General features: G+C 34.6%; 1 protein-coding gene across 5 annotated transcripts in view; it reads right to left on the bottom strand.

Moving 5' to 3' along the window:
• spab (space blanket) overlaps positions 1-11,762 on the bottom strand; it is a 28,680-nt gene extending 16,918 nt beyond the window's left edge. The window contains exons 1-2 of one of the 5 annotated variants that reach the window (XM_017614962.1): positions 11,629-11,731; positions 8,175-8,338 (exon numbers count right to left, since the gene is read on the bottom strand). The gene's annotated coding sequence lies outside the window, so the exon portion shown is untranslated. Of the gene's footprint in view, positions 1-8,174; positions 8,339-11,628 lie in introns of all 5 variants that reach the window. The other 4 variants (XM_017614963.1, XM_017614964.1, XM_017614966.1 and 1 more) reach the window with 4 other exon arrangements.
• Between the last annotated feature and the right edge of the window lie 8,894 nt (positions 11,763-20,656).

Genomic DNA, 20,656 nt, shown 5'->3' with positions numbered 1-20,656 from the left:
TTTTCATTCTGATCATTTATGTATACATTTGTCTATATCTATCTCGATTCGTTTTGCCTGTTACAAACAACCGTTATGTGAACAAAGTTATAATACCCTTGTGCACAAGTGCGCTCGGGTATAAAAAGAATAAAGATAAGAGTGAAGGTTAAGATGTGTTATGCAAGTTACTCACCACACTTCACCTCAACTAACCTTAAATGTAGTGGTTGAATTTAAACTGCTGGGCGAACATTAGTCTGTAAGAAAACTTACTACTTTCTGAACGTTTATTTGATTTAAAACTAAAAACTTATAACACCTGATGCCTAAGGGTGTGCAGCAACCCCAATCATTTGGCATTTGCGAACAAATTTTTTACACTTCTCAAATACCAAATTGTAGAACTTGTTGAAGTAAAAAGTTCCTGCCACCACAAACGTAGCTCAAGCAGCTTGATGCAACCCCATAAAAACTCTACGGAAGTTTTACGAACAGCAAGGGGCGTAGAGACTCTGCTTGACTTACAACCATGCCGAGTTGGTAACTGATGATTACCGATGGTTTTGAATGAGGTTGTGATAAATATTTGAATCGCACACTTCTAACCACTCGACAACGGCGACCGTCTATTTCAGCAGTTGTCTAAAGCAGGTGTGATGAATTCCACCTAGAACCGAAGTTTCTAATTTTGTTATTTTTGTGCTAGAAGCCCATTGTTTATGAGCGTGTTATACATACACACTTACATGAGGCACACCTTTAAAACGGTTGGCATAAGAAATATATATGAGAAGTGGAGCAAAAATACTTATAGCAACTGATTACATTATATATATGTATGTATGTATGCATTGCGTACAACTTTGTTAACTTATATGTACATAGTAAATAGCTCTACAACAGATTTACTTAATTCTTTATATGTAGATGGTAGATGTGTAATAGCAATTAATATGACACCATATTCGACGTCATATTCACCGGAGAATAAAAAATTGATTTCATTAACCTATATTTGTCTTCGAATATGTCTAATTAAAAGACACGCTCATCATGAAACACCCACAAAAATAACTGTACAAATAATGACGTCTGAAAATTTATAAATTTTATGACAGCGGAAATAAGAATGCAAGGAAAAATAGAAATTTGGGGCATTGGCCTATCTAATTTCGATGTATTTCATATTTCTTAGTAAATAGTTAAAAAAGTTCGGTAATGATTTAATTGTTACCGGGGCGTGAACGTAAATAAATCGTTACTACGATAGAGACTCAATAAACTTCAGAATAGATGCTCTGCCACAATACGGGAATGTGGGACAGTGCTTGACTGTCCCTCATTAATATCGAAAAGATGTGGAAGTAGGAGCTGCGCTTAGCCTTTCTAATCTCCTTATTGTATTTGCTCAGACAGAATCTGGTTAAGTTCTCAGGCTTTATACAACTCATTGTACCTTTTTCACGTTCCTTTTAATCCTTGCAGGGGCGGGGGTAGCACAAATAGTGTATTATGCCGTGTCATGGTTTTTAAGGATGGCTAAGCAAATGGTATATGTTTTAGTTTGGCCGAGCTGTGGCGTGCGCCTTGATGTTGTCTCACATAGCGTCTTGATGTTGTCTCACAAAGCGCAGGGACCTACAGTTCCCTCCAAACGGCGATTATATTTTTATGAGAAGCTGTGTTTCATGGAAGAATACACTCGGAGGTTTGCCATTGCCTGCCGAGACCACAGCGGCCAATATAAGTTCTCTCCACACAAATTTTCAAATGTCTCACGACCCATTCCTAATGCCCTCGCACCCATTTAAAACAAGTTCGTTATATTTTTCCGGGTAATTTTACTGGGATTTGCTTTGCCAGACTAGTTTGGAAGTAGTTAAGGGAATGTTTCATACATAAATTGCAGATTCTTTGCAGATCCTGTACCAGATCAGTTCTAGAGGCATCAGTAAAGATTCAATGTATAAGCGCGTGCCAGAATTCAGCCTCAGGGAATTTAACATTGCAGCATCTCATCAGAAAATGCAAAGTTGGTATACTATCCTGGTCTGGGTCGCTGCCTCCAGCAACTGACAAACTGAATTCCTTCTGCCTGAATCCCAAACTTTGCGGCATTGTGAAAAGCATCCTCAATTCCAACCAAAATTCCCAAGGCCGAATCTTTCATTCTCAGAGCCGTCTCAACTGATTTCCTCATCTGATAGACATATCGATGCTAAGAAAGACGATGTTATCAAAACCCCTCACTACGAATGCGTTTCTCAACTAATCTTGAAGCTTTTAAGTTAACTTTAAAGAAAAAGATTAGTCAACTAGTATATCGCTACCTAAAGCTCGAAAGGTGCCAAAATTTAGTTTTTCAAAATTTAGTTTTTGATGCAGACCGAAAGGTAATACGAAACTACATCGATTTTTCCTTTTTTCCTAAACAATTTGCAAAAATGAACTTGGCATTTCTTCACCCTTAGGTGACGATATATGATTCTGTTGTGTAAGTAAGGGAAAGCGGTGAAGTGAAAATTGGTTTCAAAGTCGCTAACTAAACCCTTAGCGTATTATTTGAGTACAAGAGGCAGCCTGGTTTTTAAGTTTATCATAGTTTATGAAAATGTGGAAGCTTTCACTCAGATTCTTCGCCAAGCTTAAACTTTGTATGTTTATAACCATTCTCATTTTTCCCCATTCCCACATTTGCTGGAACTTCGTGTTCATAACCTTTGACTTTTGTTGTTCCTTTTGCTTTGTTAAAATACATATATTTGTTCTAAAACAGTTGCTGTTTTTGTTGATCTTGTCGTTGGTTGCTGGACACTTTGACACGCATTTAATATAACCGTAAATTGTCATTAGTGTCGGAACGTGAGCGTCATACTTAAACATAAACAACCCTGCGGTAAATTTTGCCACTAAAATCCCAGCAATAAAAAGTCGTGCGCTATAAAATATAAGAATTCTTCTTTACTAGGTACTCATGTAGCTATAAAATAAGGCCGAAAAGCTGACTATTTTATTTCGGTTGTAACTTGCCCTATTTCGTTACCAAAATTCCTGGTAGGAAATAGAGCTGCAAAAACAGAGTTTATATTTAATGTCTACATAGTTCAACATTGCTGTTACTTATCACACACATATATGCATACATTCAAAGGTATGACGTCAATTTAGAGTAAATGTGTTTTGTAACGCAAAAATGGCCGATAGTATCATTTGGCTTGTTTTCTAAAAGGACAACACACATACACACTGACATAGAAGCTTCATATAATGTGACATGAGCACTCATTATCTAACTTGGCACTTTTGTAGCCTCACCTTTGGCACCTGTTTGAGTTCAAATTGTGCTTTGAGTGTAGGCGCGTAGCTCGAGGAGCAGAGTAGAACTGATTGTATTACAGAGAGAGAAAAAGTTCTTCTTCGCAGTGTCTTCATTCAAACAAAAAAAAAAAAACAATATTTTACGGAACGAATTTTAGTTATTTTTGTAAACAGGTTTTCAATGAAATAAAAGAACTCCTAGTACTATGTATGTATGTGCCCCTATTATATACCGCGCCACAAAATGATATGGTCTAATACCCTGTTTCCACCAAATGCCTAACTGCTGTTAAGAGCTCAGGTATGTTCCATGAATTTTAGCATGGGCTGAATCGGCAATGTTTATTTCTTAATTTTTGCATTTTTCCTTTCGTTTGACTGTACTTTTTCAATCGACATATATCGCAGTTAAGGCTTGGTGGAAATTAGTTATAACAAAAGCATGTAGATCCACGTTTCTAACTTTGTACGAGAATTAGAAAAATTTAACAAAGTTGCACGACTACAATTTTCTAGTTTGAAATAATGAATTATCTTTCATACATGTTCGACGTAGGAAAGTAATAATGGCGTCGGCAAAAAAATTATCAAAAATCAACGTGAATTTTTATCCTCTGAAACCTAGAATCCAATAGGCTACAGAACTGCGTATTATGAATAAAAAATTTCTTTTTTTGTTGTGAAAATTTGTTGAAATTTTCTACAAACTTTAAAAGACATTAAACAAAAAAAAAAAAAAAATGTCGAAACTGATCAAACTGTCATGCCCCTATTTTTCACATGACTGTAATTACATCGTTTTGTATCAACGACCGACAAATTTATACTACTTTTGTGAACTAAGCGAAAAAAGTATTTTTAGGCACAAAAGCAGTATTTTGGGAAAAAACAGGAGTATCCATTTTTGGCATTTGGCGTTATTCATAAACGACGAATGGACGAAGTATACCCATGTCCTCGGCGTTCGTATAAAAACCATTTAGTGCAAAGAAAGCTCTAAAAGGATACCAAGGTAAATTAAACTAACAAACTAGCGGAAATTTTCGGTGTTTATTCTGAAATCATCTCAAGGAGAAATCCGCACTTACATCTGAAAGTCTACTTATTCAAATAAGACTGGTTTACAGCAAAAATGCGCAATGGTTGCCACTATCCAATTCCTATGCAGAATTTCCCGTTGATTTCGAAAATCGAGTTAATTTTTGTAATTGATAATCAACAATTGTTGAGTTTTTTTTTTGATGCAAAAAAAATTCTAATTTTAACAAGAGGAAAAAACAAAGATTTTTTTACTAATGAAGAACATCGATGAATAAATAAGAACGGAATGAGTGGTCAAATGAAAATGCGTAAGGATTTTTTGTATGAAATATGAACAGAAAAGAGTGTTACACATGTGTACATGGCGTATGAGTAACATTCTTGGAACCATGTTTTTTTTTTGTTTAGCTGAAAAACGGTAAATTGAAAATACCTCGAAAACTTATCCATAGAAAAAAAAAATTCACTCGATTTTCGAAATCAGCAGGCAATTCTACATAGGAATTGGATAGCGTCATCCAAGGACAAAAAAAACACACTCACAAATTTGTGATCCCGTGTAGTTAAAGACAACCTATTTTTAGACAATTCTTTAAGTGAGCTTGCAGTACAAAATTATCCTCGGACTTGCAACATTATAAATCGAAGTGAATCCTCCAAATTAAGGCGTGTGGGTACGCACGAAGAGTTCTTCTCTTACAAAATTAATGTTTAAAATTGCAATATAAAATAAATAAATAGACACTTTGTATAATTTGAGTTTAAGCTTTTTCATTTAGCTTGAATATTTCGAACAATAAAGCCCCAAAGCTACATATTTCTGTTATTTTTTTGAATTTCATAGCCCGTAAGTATATTTTTAGGCCTAGACAATCAACATGAGGTTATTTTTTTTTAGAGAATCTAGTGCTCTACAAGAATATGCTTGTCATCGTTTAATAGTTTTAATAATTTTAATGAAATTTTTTTTTTTACATGGTATTTAAATTCATGCAAAATTTCAAATGAGCACCGACACCTTTTAATATTGGAATACAATATTTTCCAAATGGGAGAATTTTTTTCTCTGTAAATAGGTACTTTTAAAGCCATAATTTCTTTAGGTTGGTTAACTTGGATCACTTTAATGTACATACATTTGTATGTATGTATGTATATCAATTTACGTACATAAAACAACTTTAACATTTTTGTTTTATTCTAGTTAGTCTTTAATATTGCAGCCAAGTTTTTTTTTTAATTCTTTGTTTTGACAAATTAAGTGACAAGCAAGCAGGTAACTGCACAACAAAAATAATAACCGAAAAAAAAACAAAACACACTTGCTGTTAAAAAGTTTCATGGACAACAAACTCATATTTATTAGGTGGTTGCTGACATAGGCATTTATGTATGTATATGTATGTATGTATGTGGCTATTATATGCATGCACGTTTATCTGTATGCATGAGTGTATGTTCCCTGTAGGATCACGGAATAGACTTAGAGCACACCACAAACTAGACTGCAGGTGATTGTAAGCAGATACTCCAAGACTTTGGTCCAAGCTCATTTAAAATTCTATTTACATTTAACATTGAATGTCCTAGGCTCGGACCAATTGTGCGCTTCTGCATTACATTGTAACCAATTTTAGATACAAAAAAAATAAAAAAAAATAACGGATACTCTCTCTGCATGCCAACATCGCACATGAAAATCTGTTGACTAAGTGCCTACATATCAGCATGTCGTTAATTGTACCCGTTGTCCGCTATTGCATGACATTGCAACCAGTGCATTACAATCGGACCACTTTTAGTAAAACTCACCTGTTGTACATTACATTGCTTTATATTTTTGGACAATCTGTGGTCTAGATACCAAAGTACTATACCTACGACTATATTTTTGGACTATATAATTGGACCAATCTTTCCTTCAGGGTTTACACAGCCTAGTTATTTAGAAACTCTTCGCTGTTGATGTGAAACGCAAGTTCTCGCGTTATCCAACAGTGTATAATTTCAAGCGTTAATTAATAGTTAAAATGCATATTTCCATAGCATAACGCCATACATTTCAGTTAAAAAAAAAAATTGCTAACGTTTCATGTTGAAATGGATAAATTTGTGTGTTTATATGCTATGCAGGCATAACAAGGAAGTACAAGCCTCTCCGGACTTTTGCTCTTTTCTAATACAAATGCAGTCTTTATTTTATTTTTCGCAAATTCACCTGGTAACATTTGAGAAACAATATTCTGTGGAATATGGATTGCCGCATAGAGGTTGACAATGTGACATGTTTAGCTTTCAAAATTTGGAGAGAAAGACAATATGTTGCCATATAAACTAATGTTAACGTAGTTGTAGATTTCTCCCTCCTGAAGTTAACAGAATTAGTATTTCGGATTTCCGTGGAGCATTAAATGACAAAAATGTTAATGACAAAGGTAGGCATTGAATAATATTACATAAATACTAAAATCCGAATCATTAAAATTTGTTACCTCTGCCCTTCACATGAAATGCTCCAAGTGTTTGGTTCAGTAGGAAACTCTAAGCTCCCTAAGCAAAATATAATCCTTATGATGCCTAATAAGCACCACCCACAAACATAATGAAATATGCCATCATCACTTATTTAATCCAATTAAAAAAAAAAAAAAAAAATGGTTGTATGCTAGCGAAATGCGCAAAACGAGTTTTAATAGATATGTAAAAAAAAAACTAGTAATAAATGCAATTTCAACTAAATAAGCACTCGTGGAGGTGGAGAATTGAAAAGCGCACAAAATCTCAACTCAGATTGAGTCCAATCAGTTCAGTCTATTCAAGTGGAATTCGTAAAGTGAAGTGCTTAAATGGTCTATTCAAATCGAAGGCATTGAAGCTATTAACGTAGATGACTAAACATTCAGAGCGGAATGGCTTCGAACACCAATTGAAATCTAATTTCGTTTTAGTTGCTGTCGAAAAAATGTTAGCTTCTCATTCCTCGCTTCCATGCACAAATACTAAGAAGAAGGGCAAAACGCCAAAAAAATAAAATTCAAATAAAGCGCTTCGCGTTCGCGACGGAAAGTTCGATTTATTGAAGGAGAATTGGCAAGCTGTTTGTTGAATTAAGGCAAAAGAGGGTTGAAGGATGGAATTGACTGAAAATTGAATGCAAAAAAGCCCCTAAAAAACACTACGAGCCCTAACTGCCAAAAAAACGAAAGCGATTTTTTTTTAATTATTTTTTTTTTTGATGCGGAAATGCAACTAGATGCTCTGGGAACATTTTTGCATCAAAAATAAAATTTTGAAAAAAATGTCACTTACGTCTTCAACAAGCAAAAGGGGAAAAATGTCGAAATATATACTATTGCATGTATGTATATTAGGATGTAACACTCTCGAAATAGAAAAAAGTAGTTATTGGTTTTCCATCGGATTTAGAAAAGTCTATTACATTTTGAGACTTCCGTCAAAATATTTCAAAAATATTTTTTCCAAAAAATCTTCTTTAGAGGATAGGTGAGTTTAAGCTTAGAAAGTTTGCGTAAAAATATTTAAAAATTGTATCAACGAAATGATAATGATGAAAATAATGAGATTTTTGGAGGTATTTTCAAATCAGTGCAGCTTACTTGAATCTTAATATTTTACCGAAATATTTTGGCCAAAGTTTTAAAATATAATAAATTTTATAATTTCGTTGAAAATCCGCATTTTTAGCTTTGTAGGTACTCTAACGTATATATAGAAAAGGGAATTTTATTAATATTAAAAGAAAAGCATTTTGCACTTATTTTCCATGATACAAACATATGTATGTATGTATTCTTATATGTATGTATGTTTACCTGTAAAATTTACTGATATATTTGAAAATCCGATTCCTCTGCTCTCCGCTTAACAAGGAAAGATACTTATAATTTTTTTTTTGTTTTCAATGAGGTTATATAAATTAAGTTTGATTCACATTTTTCGCTGTCAAATTTACCAACTGCAAAATGCAGGAAAATCGCTACAAGAAACGCAAAACAAAAGAAGAAAATACGAAGCAAATAATGAAAAACTATTAAAATTTCATGGACTAAAAATGGCCAACTAACATTCAAACCAGACGTTATGACCCGGAATTTGGATAACAGAAAAAAAAAGAATTGAAAAAATAAATAAATACTAGCACACATAGACACATCATGATAGAATATTTTACGCAATATAAAGAATTATTTGAATAAATGCAATATAGTTAACCCGAGGATTCGCTGCGGTTTATGACCAGCATCTTATCAGTAAGAAAGGAAGGTGAAATCACAGCTCGCAGAAACATAATTGACACGATGATGAACGTCAAGCAGCAGGGCCCGACGAGAGTGTGGGCGGGGGGCATCGGGGACTTTTACCTCCGGGCGCGGAGTTCTCAAGGGGGCCCCGTGCTCAGACTCCAGAGTATATTTCATAAGATGTTGATAAATCGCAAATCACAAATCAAGTGAAATATTATTTAATTTCGTGCAATTTTAAGTTCAGTTGAACTCTTTGAAATTATCCACTTTTTTAAGGCTTCCTTTCTAGGGGCACAAAACTGTGTGAAATGTTATGAATTTTTGAAAAAATAATAGAGTTGGCATGCCTGGTGAGCAGACAGCATTCGAAAACTGTGCAGGCAGTTATTTGCGAGCTCTGATAAATATACATCAGGCATGGCCAGCATTGAACTGACTGATATACATATTTATGTACATACATATGTACGATTGATCTGCTTTCGTCCTCGCCGTCATCCAACCAATCAATGGTATCGTCCTACATGGCCCACGAGAGGGACAGTCAACCGCCAGAGCCAAGCGATATCCTCGTGCGAAACCATAGACAAATTATTTTGATTGGCTGCGATGCGGACGCCAGGCATCCAGTTTGGGGCAACGGCAACACCACGGGGAACGAACGAGGTTACTATACTTTATATTAAACACCAGCCTAAGTATATGCGCGAAGGGCAAAAGACCTACCTTTATTTTTCCGAGTACGGACCGGCTCTCTGGATGGGAGGAAGTGTTGGACGTAACGTTGTTGTCGGAAAACGACATCGTTTCCGTAGGGAACTGGAGAGTATCGGACAGGCCGCCAATGGTTGACCACTGTATGATCCTCTTTGACCTTTGCGGTATATCCTATCTTCCCTCGGCATACAGGAACCCACGAAGAACCAATTGGGATAGGTATTATAGAATATTAAGTAATCACCTAATTAAAAGTAATCCAGATAAAAAGATTACATCGCTCGAGGACCTGGACAATAGAATAGATGATTTAGAGGGAGTTATGAGGAAATCCTTTGACAGGGCAACCCCAATAAGTTATAGCGCGTAAGAAATCGCCGCCGTGGTGGAATGGCGAACTCAAAGCTCTGAGGGACAACATTAGACAACTCTTTGATTAAAGCTTTAAGACAAAAAAAAAGTGCGCTAAAGTCATACAAAAAGGAACTAAGGAAAGCTAAGGCAAAATCCTGGCAATCCTACTGTTCGGCCATAGAAAGCTCCAAGGACTCAGCTAGGCTCAGCAAAGTCCAGTCCAAGGAGCACACCAACTTATCTCTACTAGTAAACCATTGTAGACTCCCTATAGAAACTAGGGGTTGATGACGGTGCCTGCAGATGGATACGATCGATGCTATACAATAGAATAATTCACGCTACAAATGGGACTGCGTCGCTGACCCATCATGTGAGTAGAGGCACCCCACAGGGAGGCGTTCTCTCACCATTGCTGTGGGTAACAGCGTTGAACGGTATACTGAAAGGCCTCAACAAAGGGGTCGCCAAAGTAGCGGGCACTTGCGCTGATAGCGAAAACAGCCATTTCAAAAATCGTAACGGACAAAAAAGCAAAGCGAGTGGGTCTAAAGGTCACTCTGGCTCGTGTAAAGAAATTCGCTTATTTGGAAACCGATAATAATGAAATGCTACTTTGAACTGAGCAGTCAGTTGAAAAGTGGAGTTCTCTCTCGTCGTACAGAGATCCCACTCTATAAGTCGCTGGTGCGCAGAAGCATGCATAATGAAAACATCTTGAATTTTTCAAAGAGTAAAAATTCCGTGGAAGACTTACGCGCGCTTGAGTGATGTGACTTAGAATATAACGAAAATGAGGCAATAATGAGCTGAATGAACTTTGCAACGATGTAGACATAGCGCAGCAAAAGCGAACCCGCTGCCCTGGCCATCCGCTGATAGTGACATAGAAAGGGCAACACCCTCTGCGAATGAAAGACTAGGTGTAGGAGAACTTGGCGAAGCACATCGAATTTCTAACTGGCGTCAGTTGGTGCAGAAGAGAAACAAATGTTCCAAAAAGCAACAAAGAACACCGAAAAAATTCAGAAAATAATTACAGCGCCTAAAAAGTAAAACAAGCAGAGAACTGAAAGGTTCTTAAAAGTATTGACCGATGCCGGAGGAATAAGGAAAGAAAAAGGCTGGGTAAGTCTGGAAAATCCCGAAAACCCTAAAAATATATTTATTATTGCTTTAAATAGTTCGTATTTCTTTTTCAAAATCGAATGGTATCTTCGAAAATGAGGAACGAAAATTTTTTCCATTGTGTCTAAAAATAACTTTAATTACTAAGTTTACATAATATAACCTAAATTGGGTCGCTCAATCCAAAGGTCAGTTTTCCTTCATCACTTCATGATTTTATCCTAACCTAAAAAAACATGGCGGAATCTATGTGAGATTTTTGAGGTTAGGAACAAATCCTGATGTGACAGTGCAAAAGGAACTTCACTGTCGTGCTCAGCGCTTCAAAATACATAACGAAAAGTTCGTTTTACTCCATTACGTCAGGTCTGGGTTCGATCGTTTTTTTTTGTTGTGGAGCTGTTTAAAGAACTTGCTAAGTTTAGTCCGTTGCCCCGAAACTTGCAATTTCCCATCTAAGTCCTTATGCGGGCTTGTCGTTATCAAATATCCAAACAGTTTGGCAAAAACTTTAAGCAAGTTTTAAAAACTGTTAAGATTTTTTTATACTAAATTTGAGTTCACAAACACACCATCAGTCTTCTCTTACACATACATATATACTTATATGTAAATATGTATGTATTTATTTAGATTAATTACGTAGTTTTTTTACTCCCTGTATGCACACAAACAAAATATACTTTAATAACCGATTGTCAAAAACAGAGAGTGGTCAAATACACACACACACACCCAGACACACACAACAAACCACAAACTAACAAAACAAAAACAAGAAAAAAATTGCGTGGGGGTTTTCAAAAACACAATTTCTCTTTACACTTTTCGCTTTGAATATTGTCTTTCTTCACTGAAAATATTTTCCGTCAAAACAAAATATTCGAACTGAATACGTACGCGTACGTTAAGCAACTGAATGGCTACAGCAGCAGCGTCACTCGGCATTAGCCAACACCTGTCGACTGTCGTCATACATATGCTAACGGTATCGTTGTTATACCACGAATATGTATGAAGAAGGGAAAAAATCCTTGCCGCCGACCGGTTAAAATGTACCACGGCAACCAAACTTGGAATGAAAAAGCTTACTCAACCCAACGCAAGCTGCGCTGTCTACTCGTATATGCACCTTTGCGGTAAAAGCTTTAAGCTCCCTCTCAAATCCCGCTGGTTGTACGATTTTTTGTTAGTTTGTATGTAGTATTTATAGCTGCGAGCAAAATAATAGCAGTAAAATTCAAAATTATGCTGCTGGTAACTTATGTTTTTTTTATTTATTGTTAATAATTTTCATTTAAAATATAGGTCAATATGTATCAGAAACTGCATAAATAAGAGTTGCAAAGCTTGCACAAGGTGTACAAAAATTAATAAAACTTAAAAAAAAATTCGATTTTTAAATTAGATTTCTTAGAAAATTTTTAGTATGCAGTTTTGTAGCCCATTCAATTTTGGTATAGTAAAGTGCAAGCTTCAAGTCCCTAAAAATTACCGTTGATTTTTTAGATTTTATTTTTGTATGAACCAAATTTATTTTTATATGGAAGAAAATGCGCAAACCCGTACAAACAAATTCGAAAATTTGTAAAATCAAAATTTTGATATTCATCTTTCTAAGTTTAACCAATTTTTGTGAACTTTGTGCAAGATTTGAAATTTTTATTTATGTGGTTTCTGATACAGATCGACCCATATTTTAAATAAAAATTATTAAAAATAAATAAATAAACATTAGTTAGCAGCAGCATCATTTTGAATTTTACTGCTATTATTTTACTCGCAACTGTATATCTGTATGTATGTATGTGTGGACTTAAAAGAGCGTTTAAGATATACTTTGAGGCGTTCGAGGCTGCCTTGTATGCAGGGGTTGCGAGCATTTATGAATTAAACTAAAAAAGCTCATTGCTTAAACGCATACACCTACACGTTTATAACACATTTTTACGGCTTTATGTACACATACATATATACATTAGAACGTACCACCTTACAAGCAAACAGAAAACGTTCGCTCTACAGCCGTGAGTATAGAGTATTTTTGCAGGCCCCCCCCTCCCCCCCACCGCCGGCAATAATTTTTTTTTGTTATCAAAATAAATATTTAGCAGAAGTTTAATAATTCTTGGTAAGCTTTAATTCACTGACCTTAAGGTGGTTGAAACTAAGGTCTGGTGGGTAAGTACTAAAACGGGGTACTTGAGATCAATGAACTATGAAACCAAAAAATTGCCTACTCGAGACAAAAACATTGATATGTCATATACTTTAAGGACGACTGTAAATGCCGATATATATCGAAAAATGTATGCACATGGGGACCCATACGTTCGCGAAAAGATATTGATTTTTTTTTTTTGCCCCGCGAAAATACTCAGAGGCGAACTTTTTTTCCGGTACATTGTAATGTACATATATACATTTGTGCATCCACTTGTATGTTTGTATGTTAAGCTTAACGTTGTGTATGCGTGTAGTGTAGTTTAGACGGTAATAGTATATCCATCCAAATGAATAAACACTTGCCTACGCGAGTATTTGTGTGTGTTTGTATTGTTAACCCAATGGTGGCCTACTGAGATAAATATCGCTTAAGTGATTTCTCAGGGGGAAAAAACGATACCTTTTAAATGTAATGAATATTAAATATTACAATAACTAGTATTTATTCGTAAGATGCGCATATGCATGCAACATACGTATTGGAACCAAAAGGAAAATTTACCTATGCAGCAAGTCGTTTGACAAAGACTTTTATTTTCATTAGAAAACATTGCTTCCATATTTTAAGATATTTTCATGTATTACTGGCATATGTAGCTTGGTTATGTTGGGTTAGTTGGAGCTCAATACTTCTTGTGAATTTCAGCAGAAATTTCAGCTCTACTTTTGAGAGGCTCTCTATTCTTCTCGAATTGGCGGGCTCCCAAGCATTTTAGTCATATTTTTGACAGCGTACTATGACATCGGCAGAAAAGATGCTCCAAGGTTTCCCGGGCCTACCGCTCACGACACTTCCCGTATCTGTTCATGTTAGTGATACCCATCTGATGTGAATGAGTAGCACTAGGATAGTTATGCCCCACGTTTTCCATTTTCAGTCTTATAAATTGTTTATGCTAAAATTTCCAAATCAATAGTTATCGAAGCAAATTCTATGGAACTATGAAATTTTTTTTTCTATTTTATATTTCTTTATAGAAACGTGGTATATTAAAAAGTTTTTTCTTTGATTTTTTTTCCTTCACAGACTACAGTGCAGAGCGCTTTTTATTAATGTACAAACATAGATCGAATATCGTTGAAATAAGCACACGCCCTACGTATGTACGTAAACCGCTTTTGCTTATACGCGCGTCATATTTATTGAACAGGATATATATACATAGTACTATGTCTTAATTTATAATACTTGCCCTTCACTATATCATCACCTCATTCGTAAACTTCCTTTTCTCAGAAAATTTACTTTTTTCTTTATATAGCGATTTTCTGCTTCACTCTACATTTCATGAGGCATTGGCAAACGACAATTTCCAACTAATTTCACTTGTCCTAACCACTTATTCTCGCCTTAGGCTGCTAAGCAACCTCACCCATATATTTTTTTTTTTTTTGCTTTTGTTTTGCTAAATTTAGTTGATTAGAGGCGTAAGAATGTTTTTTTGCTTGTTTATGACGTCAAACGAAACACACTAAAAGGATTCTGTTGTTGTTGTTGTTGTTGTTGTTGTTGTTGTTGTTGTTAAGCGTTAACATGATGCATATGTTGTATATAAAGTAGTTAGTTGTTGAGCTGTCGCGGCTGTTGGGTCGACAAGCTGGAAATCGTTGTGTGTTTCCGACAGCAGCTTAAGACGTTGGTTTACTTGGTTTTTGATCCTTTGAACTTCAGAACTTCAGATTTTTAGCTTTATACTTTATTCGTACTGCATAGCAATTATTTTCCCTTGCATTCTCCTTTTACTCAGCAGTTTCGTAAGTATGCCAAAGCTTACGAAGCCAACTTTTTTTTTACTCATTTTCGTTCTTGGTGTTTCCGACAGGGTAGGAGTTTGATGATTGTGATACTATTTACCATCATCCCTTGTGATAGTTTTTATACTTTTTTTGCAAATAAATTCGCGTAAGCTGAAAATAATTATTTTTCAGAGTATTTTTTGCTCTATGTTCATTAGAGTGGTCCAAAATAATAAAGTCGGAATTTTAATGCCGCCACCCCCTAGGATTGTTCTGAACCGAAAATAAATAAACCCCTATTTTTTCATTTTGAAATCAAAAAATATTTAGGGAGTGCTCACAGCGCTCAAAGTTTTCCATGTATTTTATATGGGGAAAAAATAAATTTTAAAATTTTTCGTAAAACCGTGGGTCTCTTCAGGAGACTTCAAATATTAATATCCAATTGTTTATTTAACCATTTTTTATGATTAAAGATTTTTTATTGGTCCCCCCATTGCATTTTCTAGGACCTATAAAATATAGTTACCATGAAAAAATTGTTAAAGGAACAATTGGATATTATTACCGGCAGTCTCCTGAAGATAAGCAAACTTTTCCGATCGAAAAATATTGATTTTCAAGAATTCTACACTATTTCTACGAAAAGCTGTTTTTTCCCCATATAAAATACATTGAAAACTTTGAGCGCTTTGAGCACACCCTAATTTGTTCTTTTTTTCAAAATAAAAAAATAGGGGTATATTTTTTTTTTACATACATTTTTGGATCACTTTAATGTTCATACACCCGTACGTATGTATGTAGGTTAATTTTATATGTAAATAAAACTATTTTATAGAAGTTTTATGTAATCGCACGGGGAGAGTTACAAAAATTTCTGAGTCATATACCGGTACATTTTTAGACGTATTCTATATTTTACGGTATTTTTTATGAACTTTTTGGGACTTTTGGGAAGTTGTTTTTTTGTTAAGATTTTTAATTTTTAGCTTTTTAAACATTAAAAAATGACAGCGAGTTCATTGAGATTTTCTTGAGCTTCCCTTTGGACTTTTTGGGAACCTTTGGAACTTTTCGGGATTTTTATTAATGATGGTTCGAAGTTTGTGGATAACTTTCGGTTCGTATTATTTAGGAATTGTTGAAATATACTTAAATATGTAGTTCGTGTTATTTATTTGTCTTTGGAATTTCTAGAGATTTTTTGTTTAATTTTTCGGCCCCTTTGGGATTTTTTTATTCATCTGGACTTTTCGGGAATTCCAAGGATTTTTCATGTTTTGTTAGGGATTATTTTGGAATATTTTTTGATATATTTTTCTTACGATTTTTTTTTGGAATTTTTGGTATCTTTCGAAACTTTCTGGGATTTTCAGGATTGCTGGTGTTTAATTTGATATTTTTGGGAAAGTTTGTAGATAGCTTTTGGTTTGCTAACATGTTCGTGATTTATTTATTTTTAACTTATTGTGATTTATTCGAGCTTTTTTAAAACTTTCGGGAATTTTTCGGGACTTAACTGAACATTTCGGTAGTTTCAAGCGTTTTTCGTAGTTTATTAGAGATTGTTTTGGAATTTTTTCATTACGGTTTTTTTTTGGATGTTAATTTTTAGACACTGCTGGAGAAATGCAATAGTTTGTAATTTTTCGGAGTTATACTGAAAGTGCCACATTTTATCGAGATTTTCTTGCGACTCTTTTGGGTGTTGATGTGATATGTTTCAGAATTTCAGGCGATTTTTTTCTTCTAATTTTAGTTTTAAATTTTTGAGATATTTGGTATTGTTCAGGTCTTAAGGAGATTTTTTGTGAGCTGTCTGGAATTTTTCATGACTGTTCGTAGTTTATTGAAAAAGTTTTTTTTTGGTTATTTTTATTTTTTTATTTTTATTATTTAGGCATATATATATTAAAAGAAATAAACACTCTCTGCTTTTTGTAGGTTTTTCGCAACTTAGGAGAATATTTTTGCAATTTTTTTTCCTGATTCTGCTAAGCCTTTTTTCGGCATCTATGCATTAAGGTTTTTGTGGTTTATGGGTATTTTTGGGCTGGTTTATTTATACTCTTTGCCACTTACCTACTTATAAACAGTTTCGCTAAAGCGGTTACAGCGCTTACCGAGAAAATGCAAAAATATCGGCATGAATAACACTTTTTTTATCCAGACGATTTTCTATAAGGATTAGCTGCTTTCATTAATCAGAATTATGTGTTTGAATGATGAATGAAATATCGCCATTGAACAAAACTTTTCAATAACAACTTAGTGATTTAATACCAAAATCACTATTAATAGAGTAACTCATATAAAGAAGTGTTCATATCTGAAAGCAGTTTGCAAAGAAGCTCAAAAGTGATATAAATTAAAAGCAGTCAAAAGAAGTACTTACTGCCAATAAGTGAATTACACGGGAATGAGTTAATCAGCAGTATTGATACGGATTCCTCACAATTCCTCTTACTATATTTTAATTTTCGCTTTTCTGCTTCTGCTTCCATTTACTGATTTTTCTACCATTAGCTGCATTATATTCGTAAAGTAAATGTATGTATCTTTATCTAGCCGAGAGTGAGACTGAAATATCATGAGTATGTGCAGTCAAAATATAGAAGCTATACATACATATTTATTTACACATTCATACAGTAGTTAGTTTACATGAAAATCACGCCTTTAACCAGATTTGCAGCATGAAATAGAAAGATAACACATGAATTATGAATGACGCCATTGATGTGCCTTCCTGAATTGCGTAAATTAGTAAACGTACGTACGTACATACATATATGCGAAAATACTCTGCTATCTCGATGTGAATGCATACTGAATTTTCTAACTGCCTGCAAAAATAAAAAGGGATGCAGCCACACACACTTTGCAACGGAACTGTCATTTTAAATGTCTATGTGCGTCCAAAGGTCTATTGAGTTATTGCTGCGCCACTGCTATCAGGCAAATTGAATTTCCATTCCGTTTCTTCTATGGGGCCAGTCGGCTGCGCTCGATATGCATAAGCAGAAAGCATGTGTGCACGTACATATATGTATGTATGTACTTTATAAAGTTGAATGGTAAAACTTGAAAGCAGCGCACAGTGGTTCAAAATTGGAATTTAATCACTGGAGCCTTTATTTTTCAACCAATTTGATTAATTGTTTTTTTTTTCTACGAAAGCTTATAAATTTAGCAAGAGAACAGTTGAGCCCGAGTTTTGAATTTTTATATGTTTATATAAAAAATGTTTGTGCAAAGTGCGGAAAAAGTAGTAAATCTTGAAGAAAATCGATTCTGCTGTTCCAGTTAATAAATATTAAATATTTTGGGTTCACCAAAACGAAACAAAATTCACAAGAAAAATTTGAAATGTTATAAAAAAAAAATTTCACTAAAATTAAAAAATTGTTAGGTCTTTTTTTGACAACTTTTAGGTATGCAGTTTTAGAGATCGTTAAATTTTATTAAAATAAAGTGCGCATTGCAAGTGGCTAAGAGTTCGCGTTGATTTTTAATAATTTTTGTTTTTCGCCAACTTTTCGGGCGCCTCTGCATGTTATATAGTTTATATTCTTCGTATATATATTTTTACTAAAATTTCATAATCTATATAACTGCATACACAAAATTTTTCTACGAACTAAAAAGAATTCTAATTTTGGTGAAGTTTTCTTTTTATATCATTTAAATTTTTTTTGGGATTTTTTCGTTTTTTTTGGGAAATTGTTTCAAACCAGTATTACCTGGAACAGAAGAATCGATTTTCTTCAAAATTGCTATTATTTCTGCACTGAAATATTTAACACAAGGAACTGAAAATTCCAAAATCTGGCTCAATTGGTCCCTTGCAAATTTTATAAGTGAAAAAATTTAAATTAATCAAATTGAGTTAAAAATTAAGACTCCAGCGGATTATGATCAATAAATGCCTGGTTTTAACTTTTGAATAATTTTTATTTCAAATTCTTCAAATCTATATAGTAGAGTGGGCCACATTCAAGCAAAGGGAGGCTTTTGAAGTTCGCTAGTTTCTTTTTTATTCACTAGAACCCAGGTAGGCGTTGAAGAAGACCGTACTTTTCTTCTAATGAAGACATACAAAACCTCGAAATCTGGATGAACCGATAATTTGTTTTTTCGCCTTTCCCCGTCCGTTTTTGAAGTAAAAATTGAACATCCTATAAGTACTATAATTTCCTCTCTCATACATAACTTCCTCGCCTTCACAATATTTTGTGATACATAGTGCATACATACATAAGCCAACTGTAAATTGCTGCATACACTTAAGTGGTGCACTTAAGAGTTCACCGTTCAAATACACCTCAGCATACTTCAGCTCGTAACTCATACGCCCCGTTCGACTCAGCGAAAGCCAGGGAAAATCTCTTCTCTCCCTCTTTGGCTGCATCTTCAAATGACTTTGCATCTTAGTGACGCTTCCTGTTGCTGTCTTTTCATAATCTTAAATAAACAACAGAAATGCATTAAACAATGTTAGCTACAGGGCGAAATCTCCTGAAATACACCTGCTTTTGGCTTTCCCACATTTCCACCGGCTTTCGATGCTCTCAGTGTGGTAGGGTTTTTCGCTACCAGTATATACATATGTATATAAATCTATTTTTACTGTTGAATAGATTTTTGCGCTAAATCTGCAAAATTCGAGCAAGCGTAAGCGGGCTACGTAGCTGTAGGTGGGTAGCAATGCGCCGGTGGCAGAAAACTTACTAATTGGTTAGTTTTTGGGTTAGCGAATGTGTACAGTTGTGCATGTCAAGGAATTGTGTATACATACATATGCATGTGTGTATGCTTACATGTATGCTCTGATATGTTACAGCATATGCTGAACTATTTGTGACTTTGTTAACTTCTGTAAACTTATGAAATATTCAGCACTCGATTCAGAGTTAAAGTGGAAGCGCTTTAGTTTCACTTGTTGATGGAAGGATTCAATAAAGTGGCTTAATATTGAAAGTTTTTTTGGGGAGGTAAATATTTTTGAAAAGCTTTAAAAATGTAAGGTAAAGTTAAACTGAAATAGTTTAAAGGGGAATTAACGCAACCTTCGGCTCCGCTTGACAACTTTGATGGGACTTTGTTTGGGTTATGCTCTTTTGGTGGCGTCTTTCCAATCTGTTGTTTATTGTTCAGTTACGTTTCAGCGTTACACTGAAATGTTACAAAATGCGTTCTCAAAAGTGCCAACCTTCCCTCTGTTTCACTTGTTTTCCAATGCGGATGACTTCTTGCATGAATATGCTAATAAATAAGTAGCCATATATGGTTACGGCGCTAGTTGCCGCACAAATTTTGAACATTGAGCAACTGGCTATCCCCACAGAGGGTGAGGGAATAGGTAACAAAGATTGTGACCAGAGAGGTTTTCTGCAGTCAAAAGGGTCTATGAATCTGCCGAGGGCTTTAAAGTTATCATAGCGCAGACCATCGCTTAAATTCAGCCACAACTATGCGATAGAGTCACATAGAGTCCACACGTAATGGTATATCAAAAAATGAGGATTACTACCTTTATAAAGAAAGCTTGTAATATTCGAGTAAAATCATGTCAACGAGATCAAAGATGCAACAGATCAAAAACCATGCATCCCAAATCTCTGGCAATTCAATAGGAAACAAGGTTTTTTTTTTAAAACACCATCCTACTAATTAAAATTTTACATGTAAATTAGGGTGGTCATGGAAAATGCCAAATTAATTTTGTACGTAATATCCACGAAAATTTCAAACATATTTTAAGGGGTCGCTACTAAACTTAAAAAAATTATAATTTTGTCTAAACCGCGAAAATCCGACAAATTTGACACATGGCGATTGTGGGCGAGTATTCCAAATCAAGCGGTCCAAATAGTATTGGATAT

Source organism: Rhagoletis zephyria, unplaced genomic scaffold, assembly GCF_001687245.7.
Source record: "Rhagoletis zephyria isolate East Lansing unplaced genomic scaffold, Rhagoletis_zephyria_1.1 Rzeph_scaffold_00934, whole genome shotgun sequence".
Taxonomy (NCBI): Eukaryota; Metazoa; Arthropoda; class Insecta; order Diptera; family Tephritidae; genus Rhagoletis; species Rhagoletis zephyria.
This window is presented reverse-complemented; position numbering and strand designations above follow the sequence as displayed.